Below are 20,832 nucleotides of genomic sequence, written 5' to 3' on the forward strand. Positions count from 1 at the left end.
AAACTTTAACTATCATCATAGATGTCTCTAGAATTACTATGGAGGAGGAGGCTTTTCTGCATAGGAAAATACTTTGAAAAGCCCATTAGGAGTAGAAGGTGAGACCCTAGGGGATGAGTTGACAAAGAGAAATAAAAGATATAATCAAACCACTTTGAATTTGAATTGCACAGGAATTTGGAGGTAGGAAAGAGCAGAGAATAGAGAAGCAAGTAGAAATAAGGGAAGAGAAATGGAGGAGAGGCAAGAAATGTGGCCAGGGAACAGAGATCAAGTTTCAAAAATAACTGAAAGACTTTTTAAAAACACAGGCATCTAACAAATTTGATGTTGATTGTATATCCATGGGGAAAATCTCTATTCGATTAGCAGTACCTGGCACAGTTGTTCTAATTAATTACTAAAATACCTGAAAATCTCTATTTCTCCAAAATTTCCATAAAGTTTGCTACCAGTATAGATAACTTTTGTGACATTTTTGTTTTGTTTTTAAATTTAGGTGGAAATTTTTTTAAGTATCTGAGTTCCACTCATAGGTTGACTTGGTAGAGAAGAAGGATAACAGATGCCATTTCCTAAACTGAATTAATTTAGACATAGTGATTTTCAACCAGAAGTGATTTTACCCCCCAAGGAATACCTGATAATTTCCTAAGGCACTTTTGATTGTCTTGACTGGGACGGGGACTGGGATGGGGCAGGGAAGAGGGACAGCAACTGGCACCAAGTGGGCAGAAGCCAGGGATGCTGTCAAGAATCCTGCAGTGCACAGGCTAGCCATCCACCAGGAAGAATTTTCCAGCCTAAAATGTCAACAGTGCCAAGATTGAGGAATCCTGATTTAGAGGAAGCCAAAGATCTGAATCAAAGGTGTCCATGAGAGTCTAAGCCCCCTGCAGAATGTACAGGAATCTTGAGGAAGACACTAGACTTTCCATGATCCATGGAATGCGGCTTGAATCAATCTTATGTAAATTATTGGGAAGAGGGTGATTCTAATTAACCTCTGGGTTACGGCATCAAATAAGAAAAACTAATCAGTTAAAGTTCTTAATTGCAAGTAACAGAAACTAATTCTGGAGAAATTGAGCAGAAAAGGAATGTATTAGGTAATAGTGGGCAGCTCATAGAATCTCTGGAAGGGTTGAAGAACCTGAACTGGAGGCTAAGCAAAAAAAAACAACTCATAAAAGCATCCTACAGAATGGTCCATGAAGATATGGGTGCCTCCACCACTGGCACAGACACAGCTGGAATAAAGGAAGGATGAATGTTCTAGCAATCAAGATAGAATGGATGCTTCCAAATAAAGAAAAGAAAAAGAAGCAGGACCTCAAAGTTTCATTTTGAAAACATATAAATATCTTTCGGCCTTAACATGAGAGAGTGAAAATTCATCCACGAAGCTCAAAACCTCAGCGTCATTGTTGACTCCATAATAGTAATCCAAGTCAAAATACACTTAGATAAATACATTGCCCTCCTAACAGGCCTCCTGGTTTTAGTCTTCCACCTATAACCAACACATCCACTGGTAGAGTAACTTCCTATTTGGATTATGGTGCTTCCCTGCAAAGAAATTATGCATACATTAGCTTTCAAAACAAATCCAAACATAATTTGACATCATTCAAAGCACTCTGTGATCTGTTCTGGACGTACATTCCAGTCGTCACTCCCACTACTCATCCAGGCAAATGATTTGCTTATTGAGCCCTAAGAATACTTGGCAAATGGTTTTCTTTCTTCTGCACCTTTATTCTCACCATTCTTTCTTCTGAGATGCCTTTTCACCTTTTCTTTATCTAAATCTCACATTCGTCCTTTAAAATCCAGCTCAAAACTCACAGAACACCTAATAATACCACCAACCCACTTTGTGATCTTGAGAAAATGAATACGAGAAATAGGGAGGAGCCAAGATGGCCGAATAGGAACAGCTCCGGTCTACAGCTCCCAGCGTGAGCGACGCAGAAGACGGGAGATTTCTGCATTTCCATCTGAGCTTTGAGGAGAGCAGTGGTTCTCCCAGCACGCAGCTGGAGATCTGAGAACGGGCTGACTGCCTCCTCAAGTGGGTCCCTGACCCCTGACCCCCGAGCAGCCTAACTGGGAGGCACCCCCCAGCAGGGGTAGACTGACACCTCACACGGCCGGCCAGGTACTCCAACAGACCTGCAGCTGAGGGTCCTGTCTGTTAGAAGGAAAACTAACAGAAAGGACATCCACACCAAAAACCCATCTGTACATCACCATCATCAAAGACCAAAGGTAGATAAAACCACAAAGATGGGGAAAAAACACAGCAGAAAAACTGGAAAGTCTAAAAAGCAGAGTACCTCTCCTCCTCCAAAGGAACGCAGTTCCTCACCAGCAACGGAACAAAGCTGGACGGAGAATGACTTTGACGAGCTGAGAGAAGAAGGCTTCAGACGATCAAATTACTCCAAGCTATGGGAGGATATTCAAACCAAAGGCAAAGAAGTTGAAAACTTTGAAAAAAATTTAGAAGAATGTATAACTAGAATAACCAATACAGAGAAGTGCTTAAAGGAGCTGATGGAGCTGAAAACCAAGGCTCGAGAACTACGTGAAGAATGCAGAAGCCTCAGGAGCCGATGCAATCAAATGGAAGAAAGGGTATCAGCCCTGGAAGATGAAATGAATGAAATGAAGCGAGAAGGGAAGTTTAGAGAAAAAAGAATAAAAAGAAACGAGCAAAGCCTCCAAGAAATGTGGGACTATGTGAAAAGACCAAATCTACGTCTGATTGGTGTACCTGAAAGTGACGGGGAGAATGGAAACAAGTTGGAAAACACTCTGCAGGATATTATCCAGGAGAACTTCCCCAATCTAGCAAGGCAGGCCAACATTCAGATTCAGGAAATACAGAGAATGCCACAAAGATACTCCTCGAGAAGAGCAACTCCAAGACACATTAATTGTCAGATTCACCAAAGTTGAAATGAAGGAAAAAATGTTAAGGGCAGCCAGAGAGAAAGGTCGGGTTACCATCAAAGGGAAGCCCATCAGACTAACAGCGGATCTCTCGGCAGAAACCCTACAAGCCAGAAGAGAGTGGGGGCCAATATTCAACATTCTTTTTTTTTTTTTTTTTTTTTTTTTTTTTTTGAGTTTTTTTTTATTTTTTTTATTTTTTTTTATTTTTTTATTTTTATTTATTATTATTATTATTATTATTATTATTATTATACTTTAGGCTCTATGGTACATGTGCGCAACGTGCAGGTAAGTTACATATGTATACATGTGCCATGCTGGTGCGCTGCACCCACCAACTCGTCATCTAGCATTAGGTATATCTCCCAATGCTATCCCTCCCCCCTCCCCCCACCCCACAACAGTCCCCAAAGTGTGATGTTCCCCTTCCTGTGTCCATGTGTTCTCATTGTTCAATTCCCACCTATGAGTGAGAATATGCGGTGTTTGGTTTTTTGTTCTTGCGATGGTTTACTGAGAATGATGATTTCCAATTTCATCCATGTCCCTACAAAGGACGTGAACTCATCATTTTTTATGGCTGCATAGTATTCCATGGTGTATATGTGCCACATTTTCTTAATCCAGTCTATCATTGTTGGACATTTGGGTTGGTTCCAAGTCTTTGCTATTGTGAATAATGCCGCAATAAACATACGTGTGCATGTGTCTTTATAGCAGCATGATTTATAGTCCTTTGAACAGAGCCCTCAGAAATAACGCCACATATCTACAACTATCTGATCTTTGACAAACCTGACAAAAACAAGAAATGGGGAAAGGATTCCCTATTTAATAAATGGTGCTGGGAAAACTGGCTAGCCATATGTAGAAAGCTGAAACTGGATCCCTTCCTTACACCTTATACAAAAATTAATTCAAGATGGATTAAAGACTTAAATGTTAGACCTAAAACCATAAAAACCCTAGAAGAAAACCTAGGCAATACCATTCAGGACATAGGCATGGGCAAGGACTTCATGTCTAAAACTCCAAAAGCAATGGCAACAAAAGCCAAAATTGACAAATGGGATCTAATTAAACTAAAGAGCTTCTGCACAGCAAAGGAAACTACCATCAGAGTGAACAGGCAACCTACAAAATGGGAGAAAATTTTCGCAACCTACTCGTCTGACAAAGGGCTAATATCCAGAATCTACAATGAACTCCAACAAATTTACAAGAAAAAAACAAACAACCCCATCAAAAAGTGGGCGAAGGACATGAACAGACACTTCTCAAAAGAAGACATTTATGCAGCCAAAAAACACATGAAAAAATGCTCACCATCACTGGCCATCAGAGAAATGCAAATCAAAACCACAATGAGATACCATCTCACACCAGTTAGAATGGCAATCATTAAAAAGTCAGGAAACAACAGGTGCTGGAGAGGATGTGGAGAAATAGGAACACTTTTACACTGTTGGTGGGACTGTAAACTAGTTCAACCCTTGTGGAAGTCAGTGTGGCGATTCCTCAGGGATCTAGAACTAGAAATTCCATTTGACCCAGCCATCCCATTACTGGGTATATACTCAACATTCTTAAAGAAAAGAATTTTCAACCCAGAATTTCATATCCTGCCAAACTAAGCTTCATAAGTGAAGGAGAAATAAAATACTTTACAGACAAGCAAATGCTGAGAGATTTTGTCACCACCAGGCCTGCCCTAAAAGAGCTCCTGAAGGAAGCGCTAAACATGGAAAGGCACAACCGGTACCAGCCACTGCAAAATCATACCGAAATGTAAAGAACATCGAGACTAGGAAGAGACTGCATCAACTAACGAGCAAAATAACCAGCTAACATCATAATGACAGGATCAGATTCACACATAAAAATATTAACTTTAAATGTAAATGGACTAAATGCTCCAATTAAAAGACACAAACTGGAAAATTGGATAAAGACTCAAGACCCATCAGTGTGCTGTATTCAGGAAACCCATCTCACGTGCAGAGACACACATAGGCTCAAAATAAAAGGATGGAGGAAGATCTACCAAGCAAATGGAAAACAAAAAAAGGCAGGGGTTGCAATCCTAGTCTCTGATAAAACAGACTTTAAACCAACAAAGATCAAAAGAGACAAAGAAGGCCATTACATAATGGTAAAGGGATTAATTCAACAAGAAGAGCTAACTATCCTAAATATATATGCACCCAATACAGGAGCACCCAGATTCATAAAGCAAGTCCTGAGTGACCTACAAAGAGACTTAGACTCCCACACATTAATAATGGGAGACTTTAACACCCCACTGTCAACATTAGACAGATCAACGAAACAGAAAATCAACAGGGATACCCAGGAATTGAACTCAGCTCTGCACCAAGCAGACCTAATAGACATCTACAGAACTCTCCACCCCAAATCAACAGAATATACATTTTTTTCAGCACCACACCACACCTATTCCAAAATTGACCATATACTTGGAAGTAAAGCTCTCCTCAATAAATGTAAAAGAACAGAAATTATAACAAACTATCTCTCAGATCACAGTGCAATCAAGCTAGAACTCAGGATTAAGAATCTCACTCAAAACCACTCAACTACGTGGAAACTGAACAACCTGCTCCTGAATGACTACTGGGTACATAACGAAATGAAGGCAGAAATAAAGATGTTCTTTGAAACCAACGAGAGCCAAGACACAACATACCAGAATCTCTGGGATGCATTCAAAGCAGTGTGTAGAGGGAAATTTATAGCACTAAATGCCCACAAGAGAAAGCAGGAAAGATCCAAAATTGACACCCTAACATCACAATTAAAAGAACTAGAAAAGCAAGAGCAAACACATTTAAAAGCTAGCAGAAGGCAAGAAATAACTAAAATCAGAGCAGAACTGAAGGAAATAGAGACACAAAAAACCCTTCAAAAAATAAATGAATCCAGGAGCTGGTTTTTTGAAAAGATCAACAAAATTGATAGACCGCTAGCAAGATTAATAAAGAAAAAAAGAGAGAAGAATCAAATAGATGCAATAAAAAATGATAAAGGGGATATCACCACCGATCCCACAGAAATACAAACTACCATCAGAGAATATTACAAACACCTCTACGCAAATAAACTAGAAAATCTAGAAGAAATGGATAAATTCCTCAACACATACACCCTCCCAAGACTAAACCAGGAAGAAGTTGAATCTCTGAATAGACCAATAACAGGAGCTGAAATTCTGGCAATAATCAATAGCTTACCAACCAAAAAAAGTCCAGGACCAGATGGGTTCACAGCCGAATTCTACCAGAGGTACAAGGAGGAGCTGGTACCATTCCTTCTGAAACTATTCCAATCAATAGAAAAAGAGGGAATCCTCCCTAACTCATTTTATGAGGCCAGCATCATCCTGATACCAAAGCCTGGCAGAGACACAACAGAAAAAGAGAATTTTAGACCAATATCCTTGATGAACATTGATGCAAAAATCCTCAATAAAATACTGGCAAACAGAATCCAGCAGCACATCAAAAAGCTTATCCACCATGATCAAGTGGGCTTTATCCCTGGGATGCAAGGCTGGTTCAATATACGCAAATCAATAAATGTAATCCAGCATATAAACAGAACCAAAGTCAAAAACCACATGATTATCTCAATAGATGCAGAAAAGGCCTTTGACAAAATTCAACAACCTTCATGCTAAAAACTCTCAATAAATTAGGTATTGATGGGTCGTATCTCAAAATAATGAGAGCTATTTATGACAAACCCACAGCCAATATCATACTGAATGGGCAAAAACTGGAAGCATTCCCTTTGAAAACTGGCACAAGACAGGGATGCCCTCTCTCACCACTTCTATTCAACATAGTTTTGGAAGTTCTGGCCAGGGCAATTAGGCAAGAGAAGGAAATCAAGGGTATTCAATTAGGAAAAGAGGAAGTCAAATTGTCCCTGTTTGCAGATGACATGATAGTATATCTAGAAAACCCCATTGTCTCAGCCCAAAATCTCCTTAAGCTGATAAGCAACTTCAGCAAAGTCTCGGGATACAAAATCAATGTACAAAAATCACAAGCATTCTTATACATCAATAACAGACAAACAGAGAGCCAAATCATGAGTGAACTCCCATTCACAATTGCTTCAAAGAGAATAAAATATCTAGGAATCCAACTTACAAGGGATGTGAAGGACCTCTTCAAGGAGAACTACAAACCACTGCTCAAGGAAATAAAAGAGGATACAAACAAATGGAAGAACATTCCATGTTCATGGGTAGGAAGAATCAATATCATGAAAATGGCCATCCTTCCCAAGGTAATTTACAGATTCAATGCCATCCCCATCAAGTTACCAATGACTTTCTTCACAGAATTGGAAAAAACTACTTTAAAGTTCATATGGAACCAAAAAAGAGCCCGCATCGCCAAGTCAATCCTAAGCCAAAAGAACAAAGCTGGAGGCATCACGCTACCTGACTTCAAACTATACTACAAGGCTACAGTAACCAAAACAGCATGGTACTGGTACCAAAACAGAGATATAGATCAATGGAACAGAACAGAGCCGTCAGAAATAATGCCACATATCTACAACTATCTGATCTTTGGCAAACCTGACAAAAACAAGAAATGGGGAAAGGATTCCCTATTTAATAAATGGTGCTGGGAAAACTGGCTAGCCATATGTAGAAAGCTGAAACTGGATCCCTTCCTTACACCTTATACAAAAATCAATTCAAGATGGATTAAAGACTTAAATGTTAGACCTAAAACCATAAAAACCCTGGAAGAAAACCTAGGCAATACCATTCAGGACATAGGCATGGGCAAGGACTTCATGTCTAAAACACCAAAAGCAATGGCAACAAAAGCCAAAATTGACAAATGGGATCTAATTAAACTAAAGAGCTTCTGCACAGCAAAGGAAACTACCATCAGAGTGAACAGGCAACCTACAAAATGGGAGAAAATTTTCGCAACCTACTCATCTGACAAAGTGCTAATATCCAGAATCTACAATGAACTCCAACAAATTTACAAGAAAAAAACAAACAACCCCATCAAAAAGTGGGCGAAGGATATGAACAGACACTTCTCAAAAGAAGACATTTATGCAGCCAAAAAACACATGAAAAAATGCTCACCATCACTGGCCATCAGAGAAATGCAAATCAAAACCACAATGAGATACCATCTCACACCAGTTAGAATGGCAATCATTCAAAAGTCAGGAAACAACAGGTGCTGGAGAGGATGTGGAGAAATAGGAACACTTTTACACTGTTGGTGGGACTGTAAACTAGTTCAACCATTGTGGAAGTCAGTGTGGCGATTCCTCAGGGATCTAGAACTAGAAATTCCATTTGACCCAGCCATCCCATTACTGGGTATATACCCAAAGGACTATAAATCATGCTGCTATAAAGACACATGCACACGTATGTTTATTGCGGCATTATTCACAATAGCAAAGACTTGGAACCAACCCAAATGTCCAACAATGATAGACTGGATTAAGAAAATGTGGGACATATACACCATGGAATACTATGCAGCCACAAAAAATGATGAGATCACGTCCTTTGTAGGGACATGGATGAAATTGGAAATCATCATTCTCAGTAAACTATCGCAAGAACAAAAAACGAAACACCGCATATTCTCACTCATAGGTGGGAATTGAACAATGAGAACACATGGACACAGGAAGGGGAACGTCACACTTCGGGGACTGTTGTGGGGTGGGGGGAGGGGGGAGGGATAGCATTGGGAGATATACCTAATGCTAGATGACGAGTTGGTGGGTGCAGCGCACCAGCATGGCACATGTATACATATGTAACTTACCTGCACGTTGCGCACATGTACCATAGAGCCTAAAGTATAATAACAATAATAATAAAAAAAGAAAAAAAAAAAGAAAATGAATACATTTCTCTGAACTTATAAAAGTACAAATAGAACATTGTATTTTGTATTTGTATTACACAATGTATACAATTAACATTGCATTTGTACTACATTTTGCTGAAAACTTTTTATTAGGAAACCATATTGTCTACACTGTGCTATAGTGGAACTAGAAGCTCTAAACCTGTAATCCTGAGGCACCGGGAAGGTGAGTGCAAGAGCACAGTCATTCTGGTGACTTCTTTGCTGATGAAGTAGGACTCATTTTCAAGTCCACCCTTTATCAAATAGATCTCTATGTTGCAATGTAACATACAGAAGACTGCATCTCATGATAACCTTTTCTTCCAGTGCTTTCAAACAGTGAGGCTTTATTAACACTTCCATGAAACAGTTCTGAAAATCAAAAACACTTCAATCTCTTTCATTCTCTCTGAATAGAGAATATGTTTTAATGGAGTAAATTCTCAACTTTCAGACTGCAAACTCAAGTGCATAACAAATATTGCATTTCTTGGGCCAGGTGTGGTGGCTCACTCCTGTAATCCTAGCACTTTGGGAGGCTGAGGTGGGCGGATCACTTGAGGTCAGGAGTTCGAGACCAGCCTGGCCAACATGGTGAAACCCTGTCTCTACTAAAAATACAAAAAGTAGCTGGATGTGATGGTGTGTGCCTGTAATCCCAGCTACTCGGGAGGCTGAGGCAGGAACATTACTTGAACCGAGGAGGTGGAGGTTGCAGTGAGCCGAGATCACACCATTGCACTCTAGCCTGGGCAACAGGGCGAGACTCCATCTCAAAAATATCTATATATCTACATCTATCTATATAGCTATCTATATTGCATTTATTTAAATAGACTTAATTTTAACTCTACACCTTCATTTAGTTGGTTTCTGGAAAGCAATTGCTGCCATTTTGGTGGTGGTTCTCTCAGTAGGAAAAATAAAATTAGGTCATTCTCCCATTATAGAGAGTGTGGTGGTTCATTTTATGTGTCAACTTGACTGGATTAAGAGATAGCATGACAGCTGGTAAAGCATTACTTCTGGGTATATCCATGAGGATGTTTCTGAAAGAGACTGGTTTTTGAAGCAGTGACTGAGTAAGGGAGATCTGCCCTCACCCAGTGTGGGCAGGCACCATCCAGTCACCGAGTTCCTGGATAGAACAAAAAGGCAGAGGAAAGGAAAATACCCTCTGTCTCTCTCTCTCTCTCTCTCTCTCTTCCCCTCCCTCTTTCTCCCCACGGGAGCTGGACACCCATCTTCTCCTATGCTTGGACATTAGACCTCCACATTCTCCCCGCTCCAACCAGAAACTGACACAAATACTATTGTGGCTGGGTGTAGCCAGTTTTCTTAATGTACGTGTTGATTTCCTTAATCATTTCCTCCTATCTCTTCTGGCTGTAGGATGGCTCTGTGGAATCCATTTTGTTAACACCAACAACTAGTTTTTTCACACCCTGTGTGTAAGGCAGAAGGGCATGGTCACGGGTCTGTCTGTTCTTGGAGATACCAGCTTCAAAGTTGCCAACACCAGCAGCAATAGTCAGGACAACACAGCCCACCTGATATGTCCCTGTAATCATGTTTTTGATAAAGTCCTTGTGGCCTGAGGCATCAGTGGTAGTCATTTGCTGGTCTCAAATTTCCACAGGCAGGTATCAATGGTGAGTAATATCACATTCACACTCAGCATTCAGTTTATCCAATACCCAGGAATAGTTGAAGACACCCTTTCCCATCTCAGCAGTCTCCTTCTCAAATTTTTCAGTGGTTCTTTTTTGATGCTACCACTTGTGTAGATTGGATGGCCAGTAGTGGTGGACCTGCTCGAATCTACGTGTCCAATGGTGACAATGTTGATATGAGTCTTTTTCTTTCCCATTTTGGCTTTTAGGGGTAGTTTTCATGAGACCTGTGTTCTGGAAACAAACCTGCTGCAATAGGAATATATATGTATTGTAATGTGTATATATATATATATTCCCATTCTTACTATAAGTAGTGCTTTTGGTGGCAGAGTTAGGCAGTCTAAACATCACTCTGTGTTTTCCACTATTGTTCCCAGTTTTAGTTATGGTTAAATTGGCCATATGACTAGGTTCTGGCCCACAGGATGTGGGGAGAAATGAAGTAAGTCATTTCTATGCCAGCCCTTACAAATCATGTCAGACAATCCTCTGTGCTCTCCAAAGTGACCTTGGAAGCCACATGTTTCAGATGGTGTAGCTGGGAACAACCTGGGTCTTGAGTCTCCAGCTCAAGTGCATATCCCATTCTATCTCAACTGATACAATCATTGAATGCACACTATGTGCCAAGCACTACTCGAAGTACCCATACATTAACTAATTTTATAATGAGATACACATATTAGCAAATATCATAACATCATGGTAATAGAATGATACAGAAGGACATGCCTAAAATGGCATTGAACCTCAAATCTACCACACATATCCTTCCAGTATTTCTTCCCCATTCTTTCTGCTTGTCTAAATCTCACCCTAAATTTTATTTCAGTTAAGGAACAAAGTGGCAAACTGAATATGTTAAAGTAAAAAGGAAGAAGTTCTAGCGTGTGTGTTTATTTTGTATAAATATGTGAATCCAATCTATTTATTAAGAGCTTCTTGAGATCTGTGGATTCCTACAACCTCTCCTGCTGATATACCCTGGTAAATTGACTACTGAAAGTGGATTAATTTTGCCTTCTCTAAATGCAAGCACCACTGCTGTTTAGGTGGGCCTCCAAACTGGGAGATAGTAAGTCCCATTGTCCTGGTGGTGGTTGTGAGTCGGACCAGGATTATAGCAGTTGTAGCAGGATATAGCCTCAACTTGGTTTATCTTAGCCCTTCCTACCACCAAGGATTCTTAGGACCATACAAAGTAGGAGAGAGGAAGGAGACTGTCAACAGCCTGTGACAATGAGCAGCAAAGATGTGGGAAGCTGGTCCTTCCACAAGGCACACAATTCAACTCACTCTGACAGAGGAGGATGCCAGCAAGCTAGTATACGTACTACTAAGAAGAATCACCATGCAGAATTACCCAAAGCCTAGTATATATATTTTTTTATTGTACAGGCCAAGTTACAGAATAGAATGAAGGTAGGGATTATGTTTTTAGTCTAAAACAGAAGCAAAGAGGAAATGAACCAGAGTGTGGAGCAAAAAATACCTGCAAGTAGGGGGAGAAAAACCTCAGAACTGGGGAGTGGGGAGGAAAGGGAAGGTACAATTTTGAACATGACATTGGCTTAAAAGATTATAAATTGTAAGAGGCATAGAAACTTCAAAACAGAAAAAAAAAACTAAATTGCAAAAGCTTTTAATGATGGGAAGGTTGAAATAGAGTGAAGAAAAGCAGTGGTGTGCTACTCAAACAATGGTGTATGGGTAATTGTTTAACAACTGGCTCTTCCAAAAATGGTGTGTTCATATGCATAAGTTTCTTATAAATTTTACTATGAATAAATGCTTCATTACTATCAATCCTATCTATTTCAACAAAGAAGTTGCTCCCATTGTTAACCTATGAGTTTAGCTCTGACATGAATATGGGTTGTATTTTCCTATACATTAGTGAGTAAGGGAAAAGTAAAACAATGAAAATGTACATTAGGAAAATTTAAATTAATGATGATGTGCAAGACTTCTTTACTGAATTAGATAATAGTTTTCAAATACTAAAAGAATATTGTCTCAATTCTCTATGTTATTCACAATGTAAAACCACAGACAGAACACACTTTAAAATTTAATCTGTAGTGTTTTTTTTTTTTCCATCACTTTCTTAAGGATAGACAATCAACAAAAAACAAATCAAGCCCTGATTTGTAGTGCGTGCTGATTTCTATGGTGGAAATACTGCCACCATGACTAGTTTCAAGCTATACCAGCAACATGTCACTGAACGCAGAGTTAGAAAGAGACGTGCAATAGCACCTCATTATATGTATAGTGTTTCCACCATACAAATGCAATGGACATAATAACCATGTGCCTAGAAAATAGTTCCTTATGCTTAGTAGTCACAGGTAGTCTCTGAAGTCCCCCAAATTCCTAGCATTCCTAATCCCTTTGAATCTGATGAATCTGATTCTGTTTAGGTGGCAGGAATTATTCAGGAGCCTGAGACCTCTCAAGAGAGTGTTAGGAAGGGACACTTAAGGGAAAACACTTACCTCTTCCTGATCTCTGGGAATGTCTCTCCTCCCAGTTTTGCTTCTCCAAGGCCCCCTCTTCTATTCCAGGCCTCCCAGCAAAACCTGGTTTTCTCATAAAACCAGAAGAGCCTTGAATTGACAGCATTTCTCCTGCTAACATCCCCAAGGCAAGGTTACAAACGCTGGCTGTCTTTTCGATGAGGACAGAAAAGAGAAGTCTGGAAAACATAACATAAACCGAGAATGCATCTCACTTCAGCAGTTGGTACAGCTGAAGCAAGGCTTCAGTGTGAATGCTGACAATGGGGTCACATGTTCTCAGTCAATAACATGTTAGATTAGCAGTCCCTGGTGCAGATTTTCTAATTAATTACTAAAATACCTGAAAAGACTTTCATATATATATATATACATATATAAATATATATATATAAAATATACACATATATACTTACATATGTATACTTTTCTTTTCTTTTCTTCTCTTTTTTTTGACGGAGTTTTCCTCTTGTGGCCTAGGCTGGAGTGCAATGGCACGATCTCAGCTCACTGCAACCTCCCCCTCCAGGGTTCAAATGATTCTTCTGCCTCAGCCTCCAGAGTAGCTGGGATTACAGGCGCACACCACTACGCCCAGCTAATTTTTGTATTTTTGGTAGAGATGGGGTTTTACCATGTTGGCCAAGATGTTCTCCATCTCCTGACCTTGCGATGCACCCGCCTCAGCCTCCCAAAGTGTTGGGATTACAGGCTTGAGCCACCGCACCCGGCCATATGTATACTTTTATATATGTATGTACATATAATATATACATGTATATACTTATAAGTATATATTAATAATATATGTATATATTATATATATAAAATATATATGTATAACAATGAAAACCCTCTAGCCAGAACCATAAAGGAATAATCACTATGGAGCAGAATTGAAGGGCATAGTTACGGTCAATACGTACTTTACCACATAAAAATAAAGAAGGGGCTGGGTGCGGTGGCTCAAGCCTATAATCCTAGCACTTTGGGAGGCCAAGGCAGGCAGATCACTTGAGATCAGGAGTTTGAGACCAGCCTGGCCAACATGGTGAAACCCCGTCTCTACTAAAAATACAAAAATTAGCTGGGAGTGGTGGCGGGCGCCTGTAATCCCAGCTGCTCGGGAGGCTGAGGTAGGAGAATCGCTTGAACCCAGGAGGCGGAGGTTGCAGTGAGCCGAGATCATGCCACTGCACTCCAGCCTGGGTGAGAGAGTGAGACTCCATCTCAAAAAACAAAAATAAAATAAAATAAATAAATAAATAGTAGGATGACAAGAAAAAAAAAGATGATGGCTGTAAAAAATATTGTATCAAATAATAGATCTCATATGTAGAGGAGTAGCCTAGTACTTGACACACTAAATCAGTATTTACAATGCATGTAATCATAATAGTTCTTATAATAGAAAGATCCGAAGGAAGATTGTATCTCTGAATTTATTACAGGGACAAGAAAAAAAATCAGACAATAAGTTGGCATATTCAATATAATGAAAGAAGCTTGACCTCTAAGATACAAGCACAGAAAGCAATAAAAATAAGTAAAGGAAATATTTTGAGTTTTATAATTCAAGAATAAATCCTTAAAACTACTTAAAAAGCAAGAAAAGGCAAAAGTGTCACTGCAAAACAAAACAAAATTTGTGACATGCAGTAGATTGCACAAAAGCTATAAAAATTGTTTTTTTAAAAAATGATAAATATAGAGGATTTCTAAATAAGATGAGAAGTACAATTTTAAAACTATAGCTAGTTCCAGGTGTGGCTGGATAAACTGGTTCTTTCCTCCCCTTTCCCCAACCCATCACACTCACACACTCCATATCAGAAAGAAATCATTAAAATAATTTCACTGGAGCTGTGTAGTACACAGAATAACGCTTCCCACAAAGAAGTCTGAATCCTAATCAGAAGCTGTGCAGGTGGCAAAGGGTAATTAAGTTTGCTGACCAGTTGACCCTAGAATAGGAAGATTATCCTTGATTATCTAGGTAGGCAGATCAAATTACACGGATGCTTACATGTGGAAAGTGGAGGCGGAAGGGTTAGCATTGGAGTGATGTGGTGTTAGAAAGATTTGACCAGTCACTGCTGGCTTTGAAGATAGACATGAGCCACAAGCAAAGAAATGTGGGCGGCCTCTCAAAACTGGAAAAGGAAAAATAAAAAAGGATTCTTCCCTAGAGACCCATTTCTTATTTCTGACCTTCAGAACTATAAGATAATAAATTTGTTCTGTTTTAAGCCACTAATTTGGGGTTATTTGTTACAGCAGCAATAGGAAACGAATACAAGCTGGAATAAATTCTACACAGCACACAAGGCTCTTTGCCTGTTATGCTCATTTTCTGCTCCTCATCTCTATACTAATGAGGCTGCCTTCTGTTGAGTGCATTTCATTTTTCTTCTGTATGTTTCTTTGTATCTTTTTTTTTTACCAAAAAAAGATACATTTTAAAATGTTTAATGTAAACTTTCAATACATGCAAAGTGAACAGAAAAGTATAATGAACTCTCATATACCTACTGGCCAGCTTCCATGGTTATTAACATTTTGTGATTCTTGCTTCATCTAACCTCTACCCACTTCCCATCCTCCTCATGTAATCATTCTTCATAGCTTTTTAATGCAAAATATACATATACAAATCTAAAATTTTAAATGAACAAATCTTCGCTATACATTTTGACAAATGGATGTGTTCATGTAACTGAGACTCCTATCATGATATGGAATGTTTCCATGTTTCTAGAAAGTTCCCCAATGTTCCTCCCCACTCTCCATATCTATTTTTCCTGGTCTAGAGCATCATATAAATGGATGCTCTAAATCAAGCTTGTCCATCCTGCAGCCTGCAGGCTGCATGTGGCCCAGGATGGCTTTGAATGCAGCTGAACATACATTCGCAAACTTTGTTACTGTTTCTAAAACATTATCACTTTTGACCAGGCACGGTGGCTCACGCCTGTAATCCCAGAACTTTGGGAGGCAAAGGTGCATGGCTCACTTGAGGTCAGGAGTTTAAGACCAGACTGATCAACATGGTGAAACGTCATCTCTACTAAAAATACAAAAAATCAGCTGGGTGTGGTGGCAGGCACCTATAATCCCAGCTACTCAGGAGGCCAAGGCAGGAGAATCACTTGAACCCAGGGGGCAGAGGTTGTTGCCGTGAGCTGAGATCGCGTCATTGCACTCCAGCCTGGGCAACAAGAGCAAAACTCTGTCTCAAAAGAAAACAACAACAACAACAAAAACAAAACAAAAAACATTATCAGGTTTGTTTGTGGGTTTTTTGCAATTTTTTTTTTAGCTCATCAGCTATCATTAGTTTATTTTATGTGTGGCAAGACAATTCTTCTTCCAATGTGCCCCAGGGAAGCCAAAAAATTGGACACCCCTAAATGTTTATATGGTACATTCTTTTTTGAGTTCAGCGCGTCTGTTAGATTCACTCGTGTTGTACATGTATCAGCAAGTCATTCTGTTTGTTATTGAGGAGTATTTCATTGTGTACATTTCCTTTCATTTTCTCACTGCTGCACATTTCATTTGGCTCCAGTTTTCAATTACCATGAAAAAGTCGCTATGAATATGTTTGTACAAGACTTTCCATGAACACATGTTTTTACTTCTCCTAGATAAATCCCTGCAAGTGGAATGGTTGGACCAAAGGGGAAGTGTATATTTAACTTTATAAGAAAATGCCAAATATATTTCCAAAGTGGTTGTGCCATTTTACATTCCTACCATCAGTTACTGACAGTTCTGGTTGCCCCACATCCTCGACAAAATTTTCATTTCTCTGATGACTAATAACATTGAGCACTTTGTGTTCTTTGGCCAAATATATATATAAAATATATATATATCTGTATATGTATACACACATACACACACACACCCCCACACACATACACATACACGCACACATACACACACACACACACACATACACACACATATACACACACACATATCTTCCTTTGTGCAATGTCTGCATTTTTGCCCATTTTTAAATGGATTGTTCATCTTAGTACTGAATTATAAGAATTTCCTATATATCCTGAATATAAATCCTTTGTCAGATATACGTTCTAAAAATATTTTCTTCCAATTTGAGGTTTGCCTATTTGTCTTATCATTGGTGTTATTTGGTGAGCAGGAGTATTTTAGTTTGATAAAGTCCAATTAATGATTTTTTTTTAATTTTATGGTGTTACCTTCTGTGACATAAGAAATCTTTGCCTATTCCTCTTTGCAATGATACTGTATTTTCTTCAATAAGCTTCATAGTTTTTACTTGTACATTTAGGGCTATGTCCCAGTTTATACAATTTTTGTGCATGCTTACTAATTTAGTGTATGGTATAAATTTATACTAAATTTTGTGTGTAGTATGTGTATAGTATACATTTTCTATAGGGATATCCAGTTGTTCCAGCACCATTCATTAAAAAGGCTTCTTTCACTGTTGAATTGGGTTGGTGATTTTGTCAAAAGCCAATTAACTGCAGAAATAGAGACCTATTTCTGAACCCTTTATTCTGGTCCATTTATCTATTTGGCCTTATGCCAATGCCATATAGTCTTGATAACAATTGTTTTATGATAAGCATTGAAGTAGGGTAGGTTTATAAATGCTCTGGCATCAATCTGAGCTCTTTGCATTTCTATACAAATTTTAGAATATTTTGTTAATTTCTATAATAAGTGTCTGCTGGGATTGTGTTGTAAATGGATTGAGTATATAGACTAATTTGGGGGAAATTGATATCTTAAAAATACTGAGTCTTCTATTCCATGAACACAGTATATCTCTCCATTTATTACAGTCTTCAATTTCTTTCAGCAATGTTTTGTGGTTTTCTGTGTTGAGGTTTTGCACATCTTTGGAAAATTTATGGCTAATTATATTATGGTTTTTTAATGCTATTGTGAATGACATTTTTTTCATTTAATTTCCAGGTGATATTAGTTTCCAATGGCTGCTGTAACAAGTGACCTCAAACTGGGTGGGTTAAAAACCACAGAAATGTATTCTTTTCACAATCTGAAGATCAGAAGTCTTTAATCTGTATCACTGGGCTAAAACCAAGGTGCTAGCAGGGCTGCATTCCTGCTGGAGGCTCTAAAGGAGAAGTCCTTGTTTGCTTATTCCATCTTCTGGTGGCTACCAGCATTCCTTGGCTTACGCCTGCATCACTCCAAACTCTGCCTCTGTCTTCACATTGCCTTCTGCTCTGAATATGTGTGTGAAAATCTCCCTCTCATAAGAATATATTGGATGGCATTTAGGGCCTACCTAGATAATCTAGTATAATCTCCCCATTTCAATATCCTTCACTTAATCACATCTGCAAAGACCCTTTTTCCAAGTAAGGTAACATTCACAAGTTCCAAGGATTAAGATCTGATATCTGCACAGGTGTTTTTGCAAGTATATAGAAACACAATTTGCTTACATTGGGTTTGTACTCTGAGGCCCTCCTTAATTCACTACTTCTGGTGTTTGCTTTTTATTAATTTCTTAGGATTTTGTATGTAATCAGTCACATCAGCTGAAAATGTTATGCCTTACATTTCTTGTTCTTGCATTATTGCACTGAATCTAATATATTTAGTCTTAAAAATATAAGCCATAATATACAAAAAGTATAAAAATTATAAAAGTTATGGCTTATGCCATAATCCCAAAAATATGGCTTAAATCCATAATCCCAGCAGTTTGGGAGGCGGAGGCAAGAGGATCTCTGGAGCCCAGGAGTTCAAGACCAGTCTGGGCAACGTAGGAGACCCAGTGTCTGAAAAAATATATATATATATATTAAAAAATTAGCCAGGCATGGTGACATACGTCTGCAGTCCCATCTACTTAGGAGGCTGAAAAGGGCAGACCACTTGAGCCCACGAGTTCGAGGCTGCAGTGAGCCATGATCACACCACTGCACTCTAGCCTGGGAAACAGAGCAAGACGCTGTCTCAAAATAAATAAATAAACAAACATTATAAAATAATGTGGATTTAATCATTAAGAAACAATTTCAAGTTCTTGCACAGTTTCACAAAGGTTAATGTGACCCAAAGCTTCACCTTTATAAAGACAACTCTCAAATCTGTATTGCAAGCCTCATCTCCCTGTGGAACTCCAAAGCTTGATTTCTAACTGCCACCTGAATAACCCATTCACACTTCAGCACCAATCATCATTCCAAAGCCAGCATTGTCATCCCCTTGTGATCAGCTTTTCTATATTTGTGACTGTCACTAATAATGTCCATTGACTTTGGCTTGAACCCCATTATCTTTTGATTCCTCTTCCTAATTTCTTCATTTAGCTTTTCATTGTTTTAAATACTCCGAAGTATCCTTTCAAAGAATCTCTCACTTCTTCCCATTGCCAGGCTTTGGTTAAGGGCCCTCACACTTGACTTTCTCAACAGCCCCCTAACCAGTCTTCCTGACCCTCAGTTTCCCTCTTTACAAATTCATCCTTTTATGTTTCTCCAGGATTATCTTTTTTGAGCCCACTTTATGACACTATAGTCTGCCTCTGTGGGTAGTAACTGTTGCTACCCATTTACTTGGTCCTCAGCTTGTACTACCTCACATTAACGTTTACCTTTTATGTATGTCTGTCTTCCTAACCAAACCGTGGTTAGTTGAGGGTAGGAACTGTGGTTTATTCTTTTTAAAAAAATATATCCTCAGGACGGGCACGGTGGCTGATGCCTGTAATCCTAGCACTTTGGAAGGCTGAGGCAGGCGGGTTACTTGAGGTCAGGAGTTTGAAACCAGCCTGGCCAAAATGGTGAAACCCCGTCTCTACTAAAATACAAAAACTTAGCCAGGTGTGGTGGCATGCACCTGTAATCCCAACTACTCAGGAGACTGAGGCAGGAGAATCACTTGAACCTGGGAGGTGGAAGTTACAGTGAGCCGAGATTGTGCCACTGCGCTCCAGCCTGGGCGACAAAGCGAGACTCTGTCTCAAAAAAACAAACAAACAAAAACCAAATATATATATGTATGTATGTATTTATATCCTCGACTAGGGTTCATAGGAAGTGACTGTAAATGTTTGTTAATAAGGATTATAACATGCTTTTCTGAGGGCTGGGGAGAGTTTGATAATGATGATGGTGCAAACGTGTGTGACTTCAGCTAATTGTTGGCTTCTCCAGGAAACCACAAAGAGTACAGTGTTAAGGAACTTGGAGATCTCCCAGGAACAACTTTGCAAAAGCGTTTATGTAAAAATTTACATATAAAACTTATGAAATCAATTTTAAACATTTCCATTTCCATTAACATCTCTCATTACCTTCCTTTCTGAAAATTTCTGATTCATTGGATAATTCTGAAAGGGCCCCTTTTCCTGTTAAGGTAAATATTTTGAGTTTTACCTGGTGAATTGCTCAATTCCTAGCTGAACTGGAAAATTTAGTTTAAAGTAGTAAAATTATTTCATGACTTCTGGATCAGAAAAATATTTTTAACATGTTTTTACAGGTAATTCATACACAAGTTCAGAGTATAAAAGGGTTTACAATAAATGTAAGCCTCCCTCCCACTCATGACCCACTATCTCCAAGTCCTTCCTTGACTCTGCCCTTCACTAGGGTTTATCAACTCAAATATTTTCGTGGGTTAGGCATGTAACATAAATGAGTAATGCAAGTGCGTCTGTTGTATAATGTCATATTAAATTGTATTCTTTCAACATCATATAATTTT

At 38.9% G+C, this 20,832-nt stretch overlaps 1 protein-coding gene across 1 annotated transcript in view; it reads right to left on the bottom strand.

Annotated features, from left to right (window-relative positions):
- ATP13A4 (ATPase 13A4) overlaps positions 1 to 20,832 on the bottom strand; it is a 203,815-nt gene that overhangs the window by 179,766 nt on the left and 3,217 nt on the right. Inside the window, exon 2 of the mRNA XM_024244544.3 lies at positions 13,069 to 13,268. The gene's annotated coding sequence lies outside the window, so the exon portion shown is untranslated. The remainder of the gene's footprint in view (positions 1 to 13,068; positions 13,269 to 20,832) is intronic.

This window comes from Pongo abelii, chromosome 2, assembly GCF_028885655.2.
Source record: "Pongo abelii isolate AG06213 chromosome 2, NHGRI_mPonAbe1-v2.0_pri, whole genome shotgun sequence".
Taxonomy (NCBI): Eukaryota; Metazoa; Chordata; class Mammalia; order Primates; family Hominidae; genus Pongo; species Pongo abelii.